At 37.0% G+C, this 19,318-nt stretch overlaps 1 long non-coding RNA gene across 1 annotated transcript; it reads left to right on the top strand.

Moving 5' to 3' along the window:
• Nucleotides 1–6,928: 6,928 nt before the first annotated feature.
• On the top strand, nt 6,929–18,926 carry LOC127059828 (uncharacterized). The gene is made up of 5 exons (XR_007778011.1): nt 6,929–7,049; nt 7,290–7,365; nt 8,458–8,573; nt 9,469–9,535; nt 18,791–18,926. It is a non-coding gene; the product is annotated as an uncharacterized LOC127059828 (long non-coding RNA).
• Nucleotides 18,927–19,318: the final 392 nt, after the last annotated feature.

The raw sequence follows: 19,318 nt of genomic DNA, 5'->3' as shown, positions 1-19,318 counted from the left end.
TAATCCCATTTCTGACAGACTCACGTGCAAATCCTGAGAGAGCCATGCACCTGTGACTGAGCTGATGGAGCAGCAAAGCAGAGAGGGGGCCTGAGATCAGCTCCCTAAACAACCAGACCTCAGTGAGTGACAGCTTGTTTGTGTCCTGAGGGATGTGCAGGATCTGGTTTGGAATCTCACAATGGAACCGCTGCTCTGTGACAGTGACCGTAATGTACTTCCATTCAGTCTCCCCCACAGGAACAACAAAGGCCAAAAAATCCACCACAAGTATGCTTAACTTCAAAAAGGACAACTCTGTGGAAACAGGGAAGCCCACTAAAAAGAAGCTAAAATGGGCCACTAAAAGAATTAAATTCTTCCAGGCAGTAAGAAGATCTCTGAAGTTGGGACACAGCAGCAGAGCATGCCCCATCCTTTGGGAGAGACTTCAGAAAGGGTGAAAAGAGCCTGGCATGGCTAATCAGCAGTGGAAACAAAGCTATTAGAAGTAAGAAAGATCATTCAGAAAACTAAAGCTGTGTCTAAACTAAGTAAGAAGGGCTGCATACTAAATACTAAAAATAAAACTGTAATCAAAGTAGCCGAAAGAATTTAAGGGCTAACCAGTGTCAGGGATCAGAATTTTCCCTAAATATTTTTTGATCACTTTAGCACAAACAGATGATGACCAGCATATAAAATCTCAAAATAGTTATGCATTTTTGTACTGATATTTGCTGTGAGTCAAAGTGGGGCTAATCCCACATAGAAAATTTTTTTGTCATTTTAAGGAGAGAAGGAGACATCAGCATAGGCCTGAGGAAGGATTAATAGTACCAAAAGGGAGATCTATGCTATTTAAAAATACGTGAGAAGTTTGGTGACAGTGTGATGTTCTTCCAGGTAGTAATAATGAGGATCAGTTGTGAAAAATTGCCAAAGTGATTGGGTAATAAAATTACCCAGGTGAAATTCAGAGTAGATAAATGTAAAGTACATGTACACTGGGGAAAAAAGCCTTTTTCATCCAGAAGATGATGGGCCTGAACTGATGATTACCACTGGAAAGTGAGATGTGGGGGTTATGATAAATAGCTCCATGAAAAGATCATCTCTTGGCAGTAGTTAAAAAAAAATAAATCAATAGTTAGAAGTTATTAGAGAAAAGAAAACAAACAGAAAGCATAATTATCCCAGCCATGATGCACCAGGACATCGAAAATTAGGTGCAGTTCTAGACATGTCATTACAAAAATGAAGTTTTAGAACTGGAAAAAGTCCAGAGAAGGGCAGCAAAGATGACTTAACCAACAGCTTCTCTGCAGAAGCTGGGAGGCCTGATAGCATTGAAAGGAGGCAACGGGACCAGCTGTGTCAGAGATGTACAGAACCACAACTGCTAGCAAGAAGGCATGTGCAGGCTCACTGCTGTCTCTTAGAGTGCAAGAATGTGTGAAAGGAATGGGAGAGAGAAGTTTAAAACAAGAGGAACTTCAGGCAGTGGCTAAAGGACCTTTTCAACTCCTTTCCAAAGGCTTTAATGAACACGGGTTTTCATGCAGTCAAGGGGAGATCAGAGTTTATAACTGGAAGGGTGTTGCCTTATGTGTGTAGATAAAGCACAACCCACTCAGAAAATCTCCCGAGCTGAAAATGTTCAGAAACTATGCAAGTATTAGGGGGAAATATCCTATGTTCTTGTGTTGGTTTTTTTCTCATCAGGTGGCTGCAGCTGACAGCCTCCCAGTCTGATAGAATTCTTTCTCTGGCCCACTGTGGCTGCTCATGTGTGTGGGATCACAGGTAATCACAGATGCATACTTTGCACATCCAGACAGTTGTAATACATCTTGCTAACTTAATTCATGTGGTTTTTGAGATCAAAATGAGCATCAAAGTATCAAGTAAATATTAGATTATAGTCTTAATACTAAAGTAATACCATGGCGCTTCATACTTGGTGACTCACGCTATTTTCCTACATGGTAGCTGCTAATGATGAGATTGAGTGTTGGCTGTGAGAGCTGAGACAGTGCTGTCTTGGCTGTGGGGACAGTGTTTAAGTGGGCAGGTATAGCTGGTGTTTCAACCATTCATTCATTGCCTGGAACAAGAAGCTCAGTTCACTTCTTTTCACCTGCTAATTTCAGCTGAAATCCAGAGACGTGATTAACTGAAAAGGAAGGAGTCCTTTTGTCTCCAATAGCAGACCTTGTGTCTGGCTACCATTTTGCACAGCTAGTCTCCTTTTATGTTTATATTTCACTGGTCACTCAGAAATATATTTAGCACGTTTTTTTGCCTTACAGTGAGTTATTTCCTAAGCAGCAACTTTTATTTGTGTAGTTTTAGCATCTTTTAGTACCTGAAAAGATTTAATTTTTTTTTTAAAGTGTTTAAGTATTTATTCATTTATTGAAAGCATCTTTTCAGTTTCTGAGGTATTCTCTGTATTGTATTTGAACTTGTCAACAATATTTTTTTTAATAATAGATAGAATTGAAAAACACATCTTAATTAGCTTCTCATACTGCTTTTTCTAACTGTTAAGAATCACTGTTCTGATACAGCCTGTATAAGTATAATATGATTTTATTTAAAAATGTTGAGTGATACAAAGTGTAATTTCTAAAAAAGTGTATGAGTCTTAGAAATTTCTGTTTAGCTGTGTTTTTTAAGCTTTCTGATTTTCAGGTATTATTTTTTTCTTTCACACAGGAATGAACACTCTGCAAATGAAGGATTCTGTGTTTTGCCCAATCCTACCTGAGCCACACCAAGGGGAAAAAGCCATCCTCTGGTAATTTTTTTGAGTTCTTTTATTTTTAGGTGACTGTTAAAAATACCATAAAGATGTTAATAATAGAATTATAGTTTGATCGATCCAAGATAGGGGATCAATATGTCTCTCTCCTTAAGAAATTTAAAAACTCTATAGTCCCTTTGTGTTGATACTCCACTGAGGTGCTATCTAACATATTTTTATTTTTTTAGAAACAACATTCATACTCATAACTATCCCAATTTGATTAATCATACACAGATAATTAGTCATTCTGAAAAGAAAATGGCTGCAAAGGAGCACGCTGCCCTGAAGTCAGGCACATTTGGCAGGCTTCATACTAACTTGATAGTAATTATGATCTCCATCGAGTGAGACAGGCAGTGAATAAGATATTTAACGCTGTGTGCTTTGGCTGTGAAAACCTTTTCAACTTGTGCTCTCAATTTCTGTGTTTAAGTGTTATTAAAATATCTATGTGGGTATATTTTAAAAGATATAATTATCCTTTCCTATACACACACTGTTTTTTTAATCTCAGGGAATTTTCTCTGTTTACTGACTGCTCCCCAGAGATGGATGCTCTAACCACCATAGAGAGCAGGACCATAAATATCCTTTTGCAGCAGAGGAGCTGCAGTTACAGTGTAGTAGTGAAATCTATCATCTCACTTGTGAGATGTAATGTGTCTGCATCAGAAAATTACCCAGAACTTTCTACCCACAGTGACTAGATTAGACTGTGGTTTTAATTTTTGAGATTTGATGTGTATATTCCAGGTAATATCTAGATCTTTCTAGGTAGTTCTTATATTTATAAATTGCTCTTCCTCTTTACTAAATATTATAGATTCTTGTACCACTTAGATTTATGTAACACTTGTTTTAGAACACTGCTAGTCTAACTCAGTGCACAGTTCCCCCAGTATACATGTACAGGCTATGTCAATACTCAGAGTAACTGCTATGCCTGAACATCTAAATTCTATAACACCATTTTCTCATGGTAGTCCACAGGCCACCAGGAAGAGAATGCAGCATTCTCAGTCAATGAGGAGCTTAGCCATAAGACACCTAGACTGTCATGTACAATTGCACTGAATTTGGTCAATTCCAAATTGTTCTGAAATGCCTGAAAAAGATACTGTTGTTTGTAATGTTTGGGCTCTGGGTTAAATCTGCCAGCTGCTTCCTTCTTTGCCTCTTTTTTCCTCTTCCTTTGTTTGTTTTGGTTTATGTGTGTTTTTAGCCAACAAACTTAAGCACAACCATAGGACCCCTGAGATGTCCTCTCCTCCCTCCCAGTTTTGTAAATTACCAGAAGCTTTTGCACAGAGCAGCCTGCAGGGAGGGAAGAGCATGCAGAGTGCTGGGGAGTCCAAGGGACTCCCATTGGAGATGATGGCTTCCTTCCTCATCCTTCTCAAGTCCACCTTCAAACATTACCATGGTGGTTGTCTTTTCAAATATGAATGGTCTTTCCATTTCCTTCTCTTGCCTTGTGCCCACAAAGTTTGGCAGGATCTTTTCTGAAAATGCACTCTCATCACAGTTCCTGTACTGCCTTCTGCATGCAGGCAGAAAATGAGGATGGAGATAAAAAAATAAGGGAAAGCAAAAAACATCTAACAATTCTGAACATATATTTCCTAAAAAACATTTTTGAAAAATTTGGCAACTCAGTGAACCTAGCTTTATTTTTTTTTCCAAGCTAGCTTTCTTTTTGTTTAGCTTTCCTATCTGGATTAGCTTTTAACAAATTCAGCTGTCATTTTCTATATGAGTGAGAACATTTTTAGTACAGTGGATCAAGCTGGCAACAAGTGAGCAGTAGTGTGAGACCATCAGCAGGTGCGTGGGAGACAGCAGCAATTTGGGAAGCCTGGAAGAGTGTGGTGAGGGAAATCAATGTTCAAAAAGCATAGTAAAAATCTTTCTGGTCAGAAGAGGTATTGCTGGAACAACTGTGCTGCTGAGAGCATAATTTGTTTTTCTATTCTTCAACAGTTTCTAATCTTTGTATGTTATCTCTAAGATTTAAAGACAGTTTCCTTTTTTCAATGCGTTTGGAAATATTAATCTTTGGATTGAGGTAGGAATTTTACCTATAGTTCCTGAGGGCCACTTATTTAACATCTGTTTAGAGGCAAGGAGGAGAGCAGTTTTTTGAGTCTCATACTGCATCTGGATCAAAAAGCCACTGCAAAAAGGAGCATTTTAACAAGAAATACTCCAATCATGGAACATTTCCAAATAAAATATCCCATTAATTATATCTGCTAGACACAAAAACAAATAAATTATATTGAATCAACTTGCACATAAATATGAAAGCAGAAGGGGAAGTATGGTTACATGAGTCACCTACACACCAAATAATTATTAACACGCTTGTTGATTTTAGACTTAAGTGTCAGGGTGATTCCCTGCTGTAAAAGCCCCAGTGAATGCATTTGTATTAGCACTTTGCAGCAGAGAGACTCTAATCTGCCAATTCCTAAAAATGAATGCAACATTCTTGAGGAAAGCATGCTGGAACTGGCACTCTGGGTGAAATTCTGAAGAGGAACATGTTCTCTCTCCTTTAAGAAGGCCAACATTTGTTGACTGATAACAACTAATGACAGAATGGAGAGTTGGAGTATCAAAGAGGTAGTAAAGGAAGGGTATACTAAAGTGTTGAGTTGAAAACCACATTAGAATCAATGGAAAGTGTCTTAACCTCAGGTCTGATGTGCTTTTCATAATGCTGGTGTAGTCCTTTGGAATTCAGTGTGTCAGGATAATCTACACTGGGAGTGAAATTAGGAATAATATAGAGGAAAAGAGGCAATCCAGAAAAAAATTTTTTCAAACAGAAGCTGGGACTCCAGGAGGATACAGTCAGGCTATCCTAAGGAGAAAGAAGCGTACCACTGGTAAGTAAACGGGAATTAGAATAAAGATAGAAGTCATAGAAAGAAGGGGTAATGGGAGAGCTCCTCTGTTTCCAAGGCAAAGAAACAACCTAATTATTAACAACAGCACATTAATTGTCCATTAAACATAGGTGCTGTGGAAAGTAACTATTCAGCTTTTGTTGACCCAAGAATGCATATCACTGACTGAAATATTTTTTTCTAATTAGGGATTGATAGTATCATCTATAAGGAAAATGTTTTTGCAGGGAGCACTTTCACCACTCCAGTGATATATAGCTTCTTATTTCCTTGGTCCTTCTATGGCTCCATGAAATCATCCAGTATTTCCTTACTTAAATGTGTGGAGGAAAAAATACAAAACATTTTAACAAAATTTTCATCCACTCTACAGAAGGTACTTTCAGGTATGATTCTCTGCTTGAGGTAAGACATGTATCTGCCCTGTTTCATGCCATATTATACTCTAAGTACTAGGAAGATGAAAAGGATGTTATTATACTGCAACTGTATCTTTTACAGGTAAATTGTTTATTGTAGAGTGGTTTTTTACTCTGTTCCTGGTCTGAATGAACATAATTTTGATATAATAGAAAAGAGGATAAAACAAAATCCCTAGAGTCATAAGAAGAATGCTGTCTTCTGTTTCACTTGAAGAAGCATAGTTATTGAAGTTCCTTCTTTGTAATGAGATTATTTATCTTTTTTTTTCTGTTCAGATGCTACCACCTTATGGTTGCATGCCATGGTAAAGACTAGGAGAATATTCATAATCAATGAAGGATACACAAAAGTAGAATGTACTCCAAGGAGAGCAGAGTAAAATGACACTATAAAGTGCCTGGAAAAAATAGTCCCATAATTTTGGGTGAACTTGTTTTCCTCCAGAAAAGGAGCTGAAATGAAAATGTATCAACAAAATCTGCATAGCCTTTGAGAGCCTGTTCAGCTGGCTACAGAGAGAAGACACAGTCCAGGAGATCTAGCAGCCAGAACTTCTAGAAATGGCATGCTGCCAGAGTCTGACAGAAAATAAATTAAAATACTGTCTACTGGTTCTATAGTTAACAGGATTGTTCCCAGACTTCATAAGTGCATATACAAAAAGAGACAATTGTGATAAAGGGTTAATAAGCTGGGTGAATATTGTTTATATCTCTATATTGTTAGCACCAGGGTGTTGATGAGCACATATTTATCCATAAGCCACTAATTTACTGCCACTTTGCCCATGGTGTTGGAGAACCTCATTACTTCCCAGTATCTGATTGGGAGAAGCTGACCAGAATTTTAACAGAATCATGAGAGCACTACAATGAGCTTCATGCTGCAATGAACCTGTGGTCTAAGGCTGCCACACAGCACATGTGAGTTTCTTTACTTTTGCTACATATAACAACATCATGTGGTCTAGCAGAGTTAGGCACTGATGTGCAAACTCATTTAAAGGTGACCTGTAGGAGTATTGAAAATAACCTCCAAGGTTTAGGGATATATATGCTGAGTACCCCTGGCATTTATCACAGTTTTAATATGAACTGTACCAGTTTTACTTGTAATGCTTCCAAGAAGTCTTCACTCACTGTAAATTGTTGGCTCCTTCTCAGCATGACCCACTGGCCTGCTACTGGTCATGTCAAATGTTCCATAGAGCCCTGAGGGAGACTGGTTTGAGCCATCCAGGTATGTTAAAATTCATTATTTGCACAATGTTACAGTGGCTTCAAACGTTCTCCATTTTTATGTGGATAGGAAATGAATGATACTAAAAAACCCAAAACGCATCAAAAACAAAAACTCTGCATGTTAGAAACATACACAGAGCTTTAGAAAAGAGATTTATTTAATGCTGTTAATCTAGCCCTGCATTTTGCAAAGGGATCATGTGGGGCATCAGCTGTCATCTGCTAAATGTATTCCAAGGGGTCATCTCATATAGGAGCAGTTAGAATTCAGAGGGTTTTGAAAAGAAAATTGAAAGGGTAGTTGGGTAGAGAGAATGGGCTTTAAATGTAAATTTGCTAAAACTTCTTTTGGAAGAATTTCTGTGGCATGTGTTCCATGTTTCTAAATCTGACAAGTACTCGATAAAGTGGTTTGATTTTCCATTCCCAGATAGATTTTATTTTTGTGCTGAGATGCTAAATTCTGCACCAGTTCAGTGTAATTATTTTAATGATTTATTAATTTTTTCCACAAAATTTGTTAGACAGTCATTATGTCATTTAATTTAGGATTGTTCATACAAACAAGGATTTCCATGTCCATTTCAGAGAGCAAAATACTCATTGCTTTTCTGGGTGCTCACTTATTGCATTCCGCATAGTTTTAACAGTAAAATGGCCCTGGTTAGATTTGCTTTGTATTTGTTGGTTTACCCTCTGCTTCTCATACAAATTTAAATCAGAATCAGCTTTGAATTGCTGGCACACTCTCACACTCAAAATCTGCATCTCTCCCATTTCATAGCAAGGTAAAATTAGAAATTATTTCTGTTCACACTGGCTCCTTTCTTTCATCTCCTCAAGCCTAAAATGACTTTGGTATAAATTTAAATAAAGTGTCTTATTACAAAGATCTTGGTACATCCAAAAATTACTCATTTATACTATTCTCAGGAAAGTCATTGGATTTATCTCAGTGCTAAATGATGAAAAACCCCCAAGAAATACATACAAGCTTCATCCACTGGGACCCAAAGCAGAGAGCAAATTAGCTCTTTATCTTGTTTGGATTTTTGTTAATCAAGAAAAATGCACTTAATTATTGTGACAGGAAGCAGTGACTGTAGAAACTGCACTGAGCCTGGAGCCAGATGTCATGCAGTCTAAGATAGCTGAAGTTTGTTGTGCTGCCTCTCTGTCAACGGAAGAGAACCTCCTCAATCACAGGTAGAACTTGTTACTTTATTCAAATAGGAATTTCAGTAACCCACATAAGGGAAACTTATTTTTTTCATGGCTATTAATGTTTGTTGGGTTTTGGTTTCAGTTTTTTTAACATGGCTTTGTGGGGTTTGGGATTGTTCTGAAACCTGGATGAACTTTACATCTCTGTGACCTTTCAACCTCTCTGTTTGCAACTGGCCAGTGAAAATTGCCAACTTTTATTCAACAGACAAGCATGACATATTTCTGAATGAGAATGGAAATAAAACTACTTAGTTTCTTTAAAAAACCCCTACATTTAGAGATGGTGAATTAATACAAAATACAGAACAGGACTCAGTCAAAACTGTTCATTTTGTTCCCCCTGGCTGCTCTGGGAACCACAGAAGTTCAGATCAGGATCAGTTAGATCAGCTTGGATCAGTTTATGAAGATTTTACTACTGTATTCTATTCCATTGCTTTTGATAGTTCAAATATCTTAAGAATGCCCAGTCCTATTTTTATAATTATCAGCTGAATTCTTGAGACTTCTTGTGGCAATGCTTTCTTAATTGGAGTTGGAAGTAGTATCAAGCAAAGTCTATACTGTTTGGCAGTCTTTCACAGCTCAGTAGAATTTTATCAAGCCTCCAGACTTTTGGGAGAAGGTCAGGGTATGGATTTTGGATTGCTGTGATGTTTGTTACGTTGCAACAGTTCATAATGCATTGCTGACTCTCCAATGCCAGCAAGGAGATGGTTTGCTTTTCACAAGGAATGACCCGAGTCAGATTGTGTGCCAGCAGTGGGATTAAAGTTCAACAGCAAATTTTAATGTTTCTTTCTATGTTAGGGGTTGGACTTGATGGTCTTTTCCAACCTTAGTGATTCTATGATTCTTTTTCCCATCATTGCAGAGCCTTCAAAATTTGACCCTGGCCTACTGCTCTGTGGATTGTCTGGTTTCATACATAGGCTGTTCTTGTGAGTACATTCCATCAGTAAGCAATGTCAGAAGGCAAATGAAGAAGGCTGGTGGCCATATGTGTGCATGATTTCTCATCTGCTATTTTCTTTTTTATTTTTCTCAGCCTTTGTAAAGAACGTTAATTTAACTTCCACGTTTATGTTGTTTGGGCACCTATCCCAAATTCAGACCATCATTCAGCAACCTATTACACCAGTTCCCAACAGAGTGCAGGGATCCATGACAAACGACATGCAGCCCAGGCAGGGGGTGAAGGCTGTGGTGTGAGAGAAACACTGTGAGAGGCAGAAGATCCCAGTTCTTAGCTCTGTAAGACTCAGCACAAGCTGGGAAGCCACCACCTCACAGACAGCTGATAGGGTACCAGAAAAGTGGCTAGGTGAAACCTAAATGCCTGTTCCTGGCTCCTACTGTGTTCCTACTATCACAGTTTATCTGTAATTTAGGAAAGAAACATGTAATCTTACCAATTGCCTTGTAAAAGTTGTCAGCTCCTTGTTTACACGATTCCATGAAATAGATAGTGTTTCAAGGTTACTTGAGACTAGCTTTTGTTCTGAGGTGGCAGGGAATGTGCCTTCTAATTAGCTCATCATGTTCATCAAAGTCAAATTCTTCAAATCCTTGGGACCTGCATTACAGAGAAATTGCCTCCAAGTATGAGGTAGTAAGAAGAAACTAGCATTATTTAATCTATTGGAAATTCATAGAAAATAATGTGACATTTACCACATTTTGAGTGACAAAGTAAAAATATTACAATATTGCAATATTTCTCAAAATATGTGTGCAGCAAAACTATAGTCTCATTAATGTCTAAATTATTATTTTACATTAATAGAAAGGTTTCAAAATGGGTCTTTTACTAGCAATATGCCTAGAATTATAGAATTAAAGTATTTTATATTTACAATGCACAATAAAATGTAGCCAATGGTGAAAGAATGCTATGAAAAGGAGTCCAGAATATCAGAAATAAAATCTGCAGAGAAAAGATTTTCTGCTTTTCTCATCAGCAAAATTTTGTAATTACAAAGTTTGCTCCTATGTGTCTGATGGGTGATAGTCTCTTTCACAGCACCAGGCTGAAGGCGATGCTTATTGAAGTCTGATCTTGGTATATTTGTCTATTTTTTACTTTAATTTTAGAAACGGGTACACTTATGGTGTCTTTATTGAATCTCTTACAACTATGATATGTAACAATGAAGCAAATTTTGGCTCAAAAATGGAGTAATGGCAACTAAAATGTCTTGTGTTGGTTTTGAAGAATTTTTATAAGACATTAGCTATGTCTCTAAGGATTCTGGACTCTTTGCTCTGAAGCTGGTAATCACTCAACTTCTTGGAATGATATATTATCCCAAAAGTAGTTCCTCTGCCCCTTCTTTGGGAAAGCTTGAAACCTTTATGAAAATTTCTCATAAAGTTGCAACTCAATTTTTCCAGCCTGCTTTAAACCTGCTCTAAAGAGAAGGTAACGTAAAGCTGATGATTTGTGTGAAGTTTCCAGAGGTGGCTTTAATATGACAACCTTCATGGCAGGATAGCATTTCAAGTAGAACCTCATGCTTAGAGGACTGAATTGGAAGATTGTGGCTAAAACTATTAGAGAAGGGCATAAGTCCCCAATGACAACAAATATGTGGCAAAGGTAACATAAAATCTTGTCCAACAGCACTCATTTCCTTACTTGCCTTCTGCTTCCAAAATAGGGGTTTAGTGTAAAAAAAAAAAAAGGCATTAATGTTATTAATCAGTTCTAACTTGGGATCAGGAAAAGCAGCTTTGAATTTCATGTGAAGGTCCAGATTTTTACCTTTCCTGTGTATAGTGCTATTGATATGGATGGACACAACTCCCATGATTCCTACATCCTCAAGTTTAAAAATGTCATATCATCCCCACTTGCAGTTATACACATGGTATAGAGGCACCCAGCCAAACTGCTCCCTTACAAGGTGGCCGTGTCCTGGCTCCTACTTAATTCAGAATGTGAAATCACAGCTTGATTGGCTGGCAGTCCTGCACAGTGCAGGTACTCTCTCAGCATTCTTCAAGCCTGCTCTGATCACAGCTCTGAGTTTAAAGCTCAAGAATAAAGGTGTTTCTTTATTTGATAATTTCATGAAGCAGACATGTAAGTATCGCATTTTCTTGTAGAAACAAAACCGCAGCTTTGACTTGTTTGCCCTATTGTATGAAAAGTCATTCAGTCCTGCAGCTGAGTCAGAAAAATATTGTATCAAGGATTTGTTTTATAAACTCAATAACTCTCCTTTTTTAAATTATGCGCCAATTAATTATATGTTTTATACATACATACATATATATATATAATAACTCGAGTTTTACTTTACCTTTATAATAAAGACGACTTTAACACTTATTTAATCTTCTTTCTACCTTCCCCCTTCCCCAAACAGGGGTATTTTACTGCTGTTCTTCCATTCTGTCTGGGTAGCTGTCCATACATTCTGCAATTCCTGCGTTTTACTAGAATATTCAATGATCCTAGAGGAAAATGTTTACTCTAGAAAGCAGTTCGTTATTCTGGAAGGACAAATAGTAGGGGTTTATGGTCTAATCAGGAAGCTGCAGTGGGAACAAAACGCTTGCTCACGTTTTTGGGCAGCAGCCCCGTCTTTGTGGCAGCGGCCGCCTCCACCAATATTAATTGCGCAGTGCCCCCTAGGGACTCTGCCACCGCCGGGACACCCCAGCGCCGCTCGCACACCGCTCCTCTACTCTTGACCTTGATAATAACTTTGAATTTCATCCTATTCCAGCTATAATGATATTACTTGCTCTTTAACTCCTTCCAGTTTTGGCGGGGTTTTTTTGGTTGGTTTTTGAAGGTGACTGTGGTTCACAGTATTCTGTGTATTTTCTGTGCATGCATTTTCGGTTTTAGGTAAGAAGTTTTCTCTACATTATTTGAATTTGATGGTAACGTTTTGAGGCATTCTTTTCCAGTTTGATATTTCTAGGAGATGGGTTTTCTTTTCAAATTTTTGTTAAAAAGGAGCTGTGTGAATTTCCTTCTCAAAGCCATGGTTTGATCCTTGCTGGTAGACAGAGGCTGGAATCTGCAGTACTCCTCACATACCTGATGAGTGATTTCTTATACTTATTGCTATGGTGGTTTCAGGGAAATAATAGTAATAATGAGAACAATGATAAGGACATATTTTCTTTTACATCACTCACATCGGTGAGCCGAGATGTCCAAAGAAAATTTGTTCAGAGGAAAGAAGAATTTTGCCTGAAGTATTTATGATCAAAACAGTTCGGAAATAAAAGATGGCAAAATGAGCAAAGGGCAGTAGGTTTTGAATAGGCTTCATCAGCAGAGGGGAGAGGTCATCTGGGAAGATTAGTTATAGGAGCTATTAAATCACCTCTGTGACACTGTTAGAAGAAGCTGCTTAACATAATCATGTGCAATCAGTAAAAATGCTGTTTATTACAGAGCAGTTTTGATTTTCATATTTGGTATTGTTATGTAAGATGGTATAATGTAAGGCCATACACATTTCCCCAGTACAAATTACCAGCATTAATGATTTATGGTGTTTTCCTGACAACTTTTAAAGTTAAAAATTATTGGGAAACATCTCTCCAAACCTATTTCTACTAATACATTTCTTGACTCGCAGATTTTTTTCATTTATATTTTAGTTTTAGACAATTGAAACTGATACAGAGTTTGTATATCAAAAGAGTTTGTATATCATATAGTCCTGCATCCTCTACCTCTGTTTCAGTTTGATTATCCTTCTTATTGACACAATGGCAGCCATCTCTTTGAAGTGCTTATCATTTGGTGATAAGACTCCACAAAAAAAGGGTTTCCTCTAATCGGGTTTCTCCAGTTTGGAATTAGACTTCTCTATGCATATTTTCCTGTGTGTAAAGTAGAATAATATCATCACTTGTGTTTCTCATATATTTATGTCCATGGATTATCTCAGGATAGACATGCCAAATTCAAGTTTTGGATTTGGGCATATCTTGGTTGCAAGATGTTACAAGTTGACTGCTACATTTTATGAGAACTAGACAGAAAAGTTGCCAGGGTGTTTTGTTGGGCTATTAAAAATTATTTTATTTTTTATAAGTTTTTGGCACATAATAGTATCTTGTTAGATACTGTTATAATTTTCCCTGAGTTTTCCTTCGGTCTAGATCAAAAGCATGCATCTTGTTAGGATGCATGTTTTTGTACCACAAAGTACAACAGATTTCCTGATAAACTGAGTCAACAAGGGATGGCAAAGTACTTTCAAATCAGTAAACTTAACTTATCTAACTTAATTTAATCAGTACTTACTTAACTTAATCAGTAAACTGAAACTAATCTTAACTGTTATAATTCTCCTTCCATAATGATGAGCAGTTGTGGGACCCAACATCTACTAGCAAGCTACCAAATTGCAGCAGATTGTAGACAGGCTGTAGTCTTACATATTTTATTATTTTCTATAGGTCTATCTTGGCCGTATAAAGTAAAACCATGTCAGAAATATAGAGTTTTATTTTTAAAATTGTACTTCCTTATTACCTCTCAGTTTGGTATAAATCAGAATATTCCTTGTATATTCTTTTACCTCCATTTTTGTGATTTATTAGATGGCATTAGCATGTGTTGGCTCTTTCTTTCATTTTCCCTGATAATCTGGCAGCCAGAAAGAGCTAGGATGAGGTACAAGTGCAAGTACATACTTTTGGAAACCATTCTAAAGCATAATATATTGAAATGTTTCATAATGAATCCTTGTTTGCCAGAAAAATATTCAACCATGCCAGAAAATTATCTGTGAGGAATAATTCTAGCCCCTTCTTTCCTCCCCCTCTTCCCAATTTGTGTTGCTTGGAAGAGGAGAAGAAAAATGGCACAGATGCATGCAGTATTGCACAAAGAGTAGATATGGACATTTCAGGCACTGATATTTCCCCATTTTCTGATGCTAATGTAAGATATGTTGGTTTTGCATTTGTAATTAAGATGAACAGATGGTGAAGACTTAGTTTAAAGTAATACTGTACATCCATTAAAATAATCTCTGCTGACAGTGATTCTTTACTATAGCAAGACTTAATTGCATATATAACATGTGTACATCAGAAAGAACTCGGTCTTTAGCCATTTGCTCTGTCAGGACAATAGTAAAACAGACGTCACCAAAACAGAATTTGTCCTGGAGACTCCTAAGAGTAACAGATGCATCTCTGCTGACAATATTGCCTTGCTTTAATTAATGAACCCTTTATGAATAAAAGAACACATAATTTCAGAATATATGGGGGATTTCTTCTGAAAAAAGGAGCTCAAGTTTTGCAAGAGGAAGGTTCAGAAACATGACAGGAAAAATTTTAACAGATAAACTTGATGTTGCTTACACTATTTCTCTCATGGAGTAGTACATGTAATTTGAGTGTTCCTTGGCAGGCTTTATAAATGTGTGTCTTTTTGAACTGGGTTTTTGTTTTAATTTAGGTTCATTGTGAAGACTCTGACTGAAGCAAGTCCTTAAGCCTCTGTGAAGCAAAAGCAGACCTCAGCATGTTTTCTTCTTTCCATAGAAATTATATAAAATGACGTTTTTCTAATTGTTCATGTATAGGTTATATAAAAATATCATTATGTGTTTCCACCTTAAGATGTATACTGCACAGGAAATGGAGCTTCAGGTTATGTCCAAAGCAAGTACCCATCCTTCACCTGCTGTACAAAACGGCAACACATTTGTTGACCAATAATACTTATTTTTCACAAACATCATTTGGAGGGTGTATATTTATAACTCAACCCCTTTTCTGTTTGCTTCTTGTTCTATCTGCCATCACCACATTGGTACCTATTTTCCATGATAATGAAAACTAGCAAATTCTAACCTCTCAGGACATCATTTGGCAGAAATACTTCCCTCCTTTTCCCAAGCTTCTTTTGCAAGGACATATATTTTGCTATTGTTATGATTACCAAGAATTAAGTATAGGGCTTGATTAGCATTTCTGCAAGTTTTTTAAACTAAAGTACATCTTCTATTGTGCCAGAACTATCAGCAAAATCACTATACAGTGGCTGAACATGTCTTTACTGCAAAAAACAGTTGTCCACACTAATTCCACAAAATCTGTGAATTCCCCTTTTTTGTTTTGTGCTTCATCTGTTGAAGGCCTGGGCTCCATACTCTCTCCTCATCCAAGAGAATATTTGGAGATTGTACTGCATCACCCTTTGGTTTAAATTATTTCTTTTTATTTCCTGTTAAAATTCTGCATTGTTTGAAAATATTTAGATATTTATTGAAGCAAAGACTTGAACCCTGAGGCCCCATTTTTCACAGGAGTATCACAAACCTCATGTTACTGAGTCATTTTCACTGTGCCTCAGAATATTTAAGTGTATTAAACCAAGTGGAATAACACCAGCAGGAGAGATTGAGAGAGTCTTTATCCTAGAATATGAAAATTCTGTAACACGGTAGTTAAATATTTTTCCAGGAGGTATGGTTCAAAACCCCTCAGGCAAAAAAAAAAGAATTGAACCAACCTGTCTTCTATTCAAGATGGGCTGTAGGGTAAAGCAGGAGAGAGGTATTGCTTTCTTTTAATCAATACATTAGTTTTCTCTAGAATGTCTGAAATTGAAATTAAATATTTCTCTTCAGTGTGTGCATCTCCTTCCCATCCCACAGCTAGAACTATTTAAAAATAACTCGGGCAGAAATTTGTGACTGGGAAAGAATATGGTTTGACAGGCACACTGAGAAAGTCTTTCATTTGCATAGATTTCATTCTGGTGACAGAATTAGACCAAATAATTCTGTAAATACAGCTGAGGTATATGGGTAGTGCTCACTGAAAAAGGAAATAAAAAAGACAAGGAGTGAAATAGACTGGGACCCAAGGGAACACAAAAGGGCTGCAAGTTTTACAAAACATTCATTTGTCTAATTTACTCAACATAACAAAGAAAGTATTGATTTATTTGGGGAATTAGCAGAAATTATTGAATTGAGGAATAATATATTTACTGATATAGGATGGGTAATGTTTTTGAATGGATATAGAAAATATCTCTCCAAAACTGGAATGATCCATAAGTTATTTGATGCAGAGCACAAAACACCATCAGACTAACATAGTGAAAAAAGCTTTAAACAATAACTGAGTAAATCTTGGAAGAGTTCCAAAGAAACCGGGAACAGAAAAGGAACTACATGCACAACAATGGGGTTTAGACAATAGAGATAGTGCAGCAGACATTTGTGAATGGAGTATTAGCTCTTTAATTATAATAATTACCTAAGTTTAAGGTCAAGGCACCTGTGCATTGCTGTCTGTGAGAAACTGATTAAAAAATTAGAAGTATCATTTAATCTCCGTGATACTATTTCCAAAAATTCTCATAGAAATTTGGATATTGCCAAGATTATTACTTATTATTTGTACTGTACCTAGAGACATTGACTGAGATGGGTCCCATGTCACCACCCTGATATCATTCATATCAAGATTGACTCTCTTACCGCTTGAAATAAAATATAAAATGAAAATTCTCCACAGGGAGGAAAACCGTGAAAAAGGAAGAGTCACATCTTATTTTATTCTGCTTTCCCATTCATACTGAACATAGAAATGAAAGGCTTCATTTTGTTCCCTCTAGTAATTCAGAAAAGTCTATTCCTGGTCTTGGAAATTAACTTTTTAGCTACTCAGTTGGTATAACCTCAGGTTTGCTGCAAGGGAACCCTGTGTGAGAAGGGGTGAAGGTGGATCTGGTCACCCAGACATGGATGGAGTACAGTATCTCTGGAAACAACACTATTCACATCATCCCAGTTAGGTTTATGGCTGTTGGGGGCTCTCTCCTGATTTCTGAGAGGGAGAGTGTAACTGTGTGAGTAGTTTGTGCTTTGGGGACCCCACATGCAGCCAGTGTGGGACACCAGGTCTGGCCAGCAGTGTTTGTGCCACACAGCTCCATGGTTTCCTTGCTGCCGGCCACTTTGGGCAAATTCAAATCTGAAAAAGAGCAGGCAGAGATCATTGAGGTCATACACAGAGAGAAAGACTTTTCCCTTTCCCCTCCTCCCCCAAGGTATTTGGAGGTGGATTGCAGGTAGCAGAAGCCAGTCCCAAGAGGAACAGGCACTAGCACTTTTGTTGAGAGCACAGTTAGAGGAGACTCAGGTGAGGAATTGGCGTTAGGGAATAAACACAGGAGAGAGAAGAAGGGATAAAACAAAGAGAAGAAGGAAATATTAGAGGGGATAGAGCCAAGGTATGGAGATGTGTTTATAGGAAGACATTTACTAAAAGCTTACAAAGATGAGAAACACAAGGTTATTTCTAAAAAGAAGGAAGTGAGTGCAAGAAAAGAAGTCATAGGAGAGGGCAAGAAGAAACCTGGAAAAAGTAAGTGCAACATTTTGGAAGTGAATCCCTGTAATTTGTTATAACTATTGCTCTGAAATGCCATTTCTGGCAGAAGAATATTTACATCCCGGTAAAAATTTGAAATTTTTATAGGGCTTTTAAAATGAGTAATTTCTAGTAAAACACATAAGGAAATGTTAGTATTTAAATTTTTGTTATTTTTAAATGTTAGTACTAATTTTTATTTTAGAAAACAGTCCTGAATTCAAAATTTTCATTCCCAGTTTCTTGACTTTCTCTCTACTTGCTACTTCCTCCCTTTTTCTTTTCTCTCATTCTACCTCAAATCTGCCCCATCATCAAAAAAGAAGTGTATTCTTCTGTCAGAAGGAATTTTGACAAAATGTCAGAAAAAAATATCAGAAATGAAGATAAAATATCTCACAAGTGCACTTGATGAGAAGGAAGGAACTGCTTTTGTAAAAGGTCACACAAAAGAATAAAAAATACAGAGTAAAACGAATGCAATAGTATTTTCTGACGAAAAAATTTAAGTGACATGTCCAGAAAAAATTTTGGTGGGAATTTTGTTTAGTTTGTGTTTCTCATATTTCTGAGTGAAAAAGAAAATATTGAAAGGATATGTTAAAACACAAGCAACCTTTGTGTCTCTTTCTGACCCTGAAGCAAGTGCCAGGCTATCACTGCAGAGGGAGATGTTTTCTCTCCAGCTGTGGCCTGTGGTTGATAACCAGACCTTTTACATTTCAGCTGTAAGTGCTAAAGATGCCATAAAAGAAACAGAATTAATGTTTTTTCACCATTGTACGTGCTCACCCCCTTTTGTGCTTTCACTATTTCAGGGGTCATTGTTTACATTCACATTTGAGGTAAAATCCACTAGAGATGATCACTGGAAAAAGAAATTCACAGAAGATGAATTGAGAAAATGAGGTGCCTGTGGTGAAATTCTGGGTAAAAGCACAAAATTAACTGTCATCCAAGCCAAAGAAGGTGAGTAACTCCAAGTCAGTAGCACCATCACTCTGATTGAAGTAGTGAAAGAACATTGAAAGAGCCTGTTCTAGGTGAGAACAAGCCTAAAGATGAGGAAAATGGTTAGAAGATGAGAGGATGGAAAGCTTTTAGTGAATCAAAAGCACCTGTTAACAATAAATAAATAAATAAAAGTGAAGAAGAAGAATCCTCCTTCATTTTCTTGAATGTTTCAGTCAGATAAAACCAAGTCTTGCAGAATTGTTTGACAGTATCTTGTGAGAAGGAATGCAATAATGTTAAAATATGGCAAGAAATCTGTAATATTTCATGGTTAGAATATTGGTACAGTGAAAGCTGAGACCAGGGTGGTTGTTTTCAATATGATTAAAACC

This window comes from Serinus canaria, chromosome 7 (assembly GCF_022539315.1).
Source record: "Serinus canaria isolate serCan28SL12 chromosome 7, serCan2020, whole genome shotgun sequence".
Taxonomy (NCBI): Eukaryota; Metazoa; Chordata; class Aves; order Passeriformes; family Fringillidae; genus Serinus; species Serinus canaria.
Note: the sequence above shows the minus strand (reverse complement) of the source record. Positions and strands in the feature narration are given on the sequence as shown.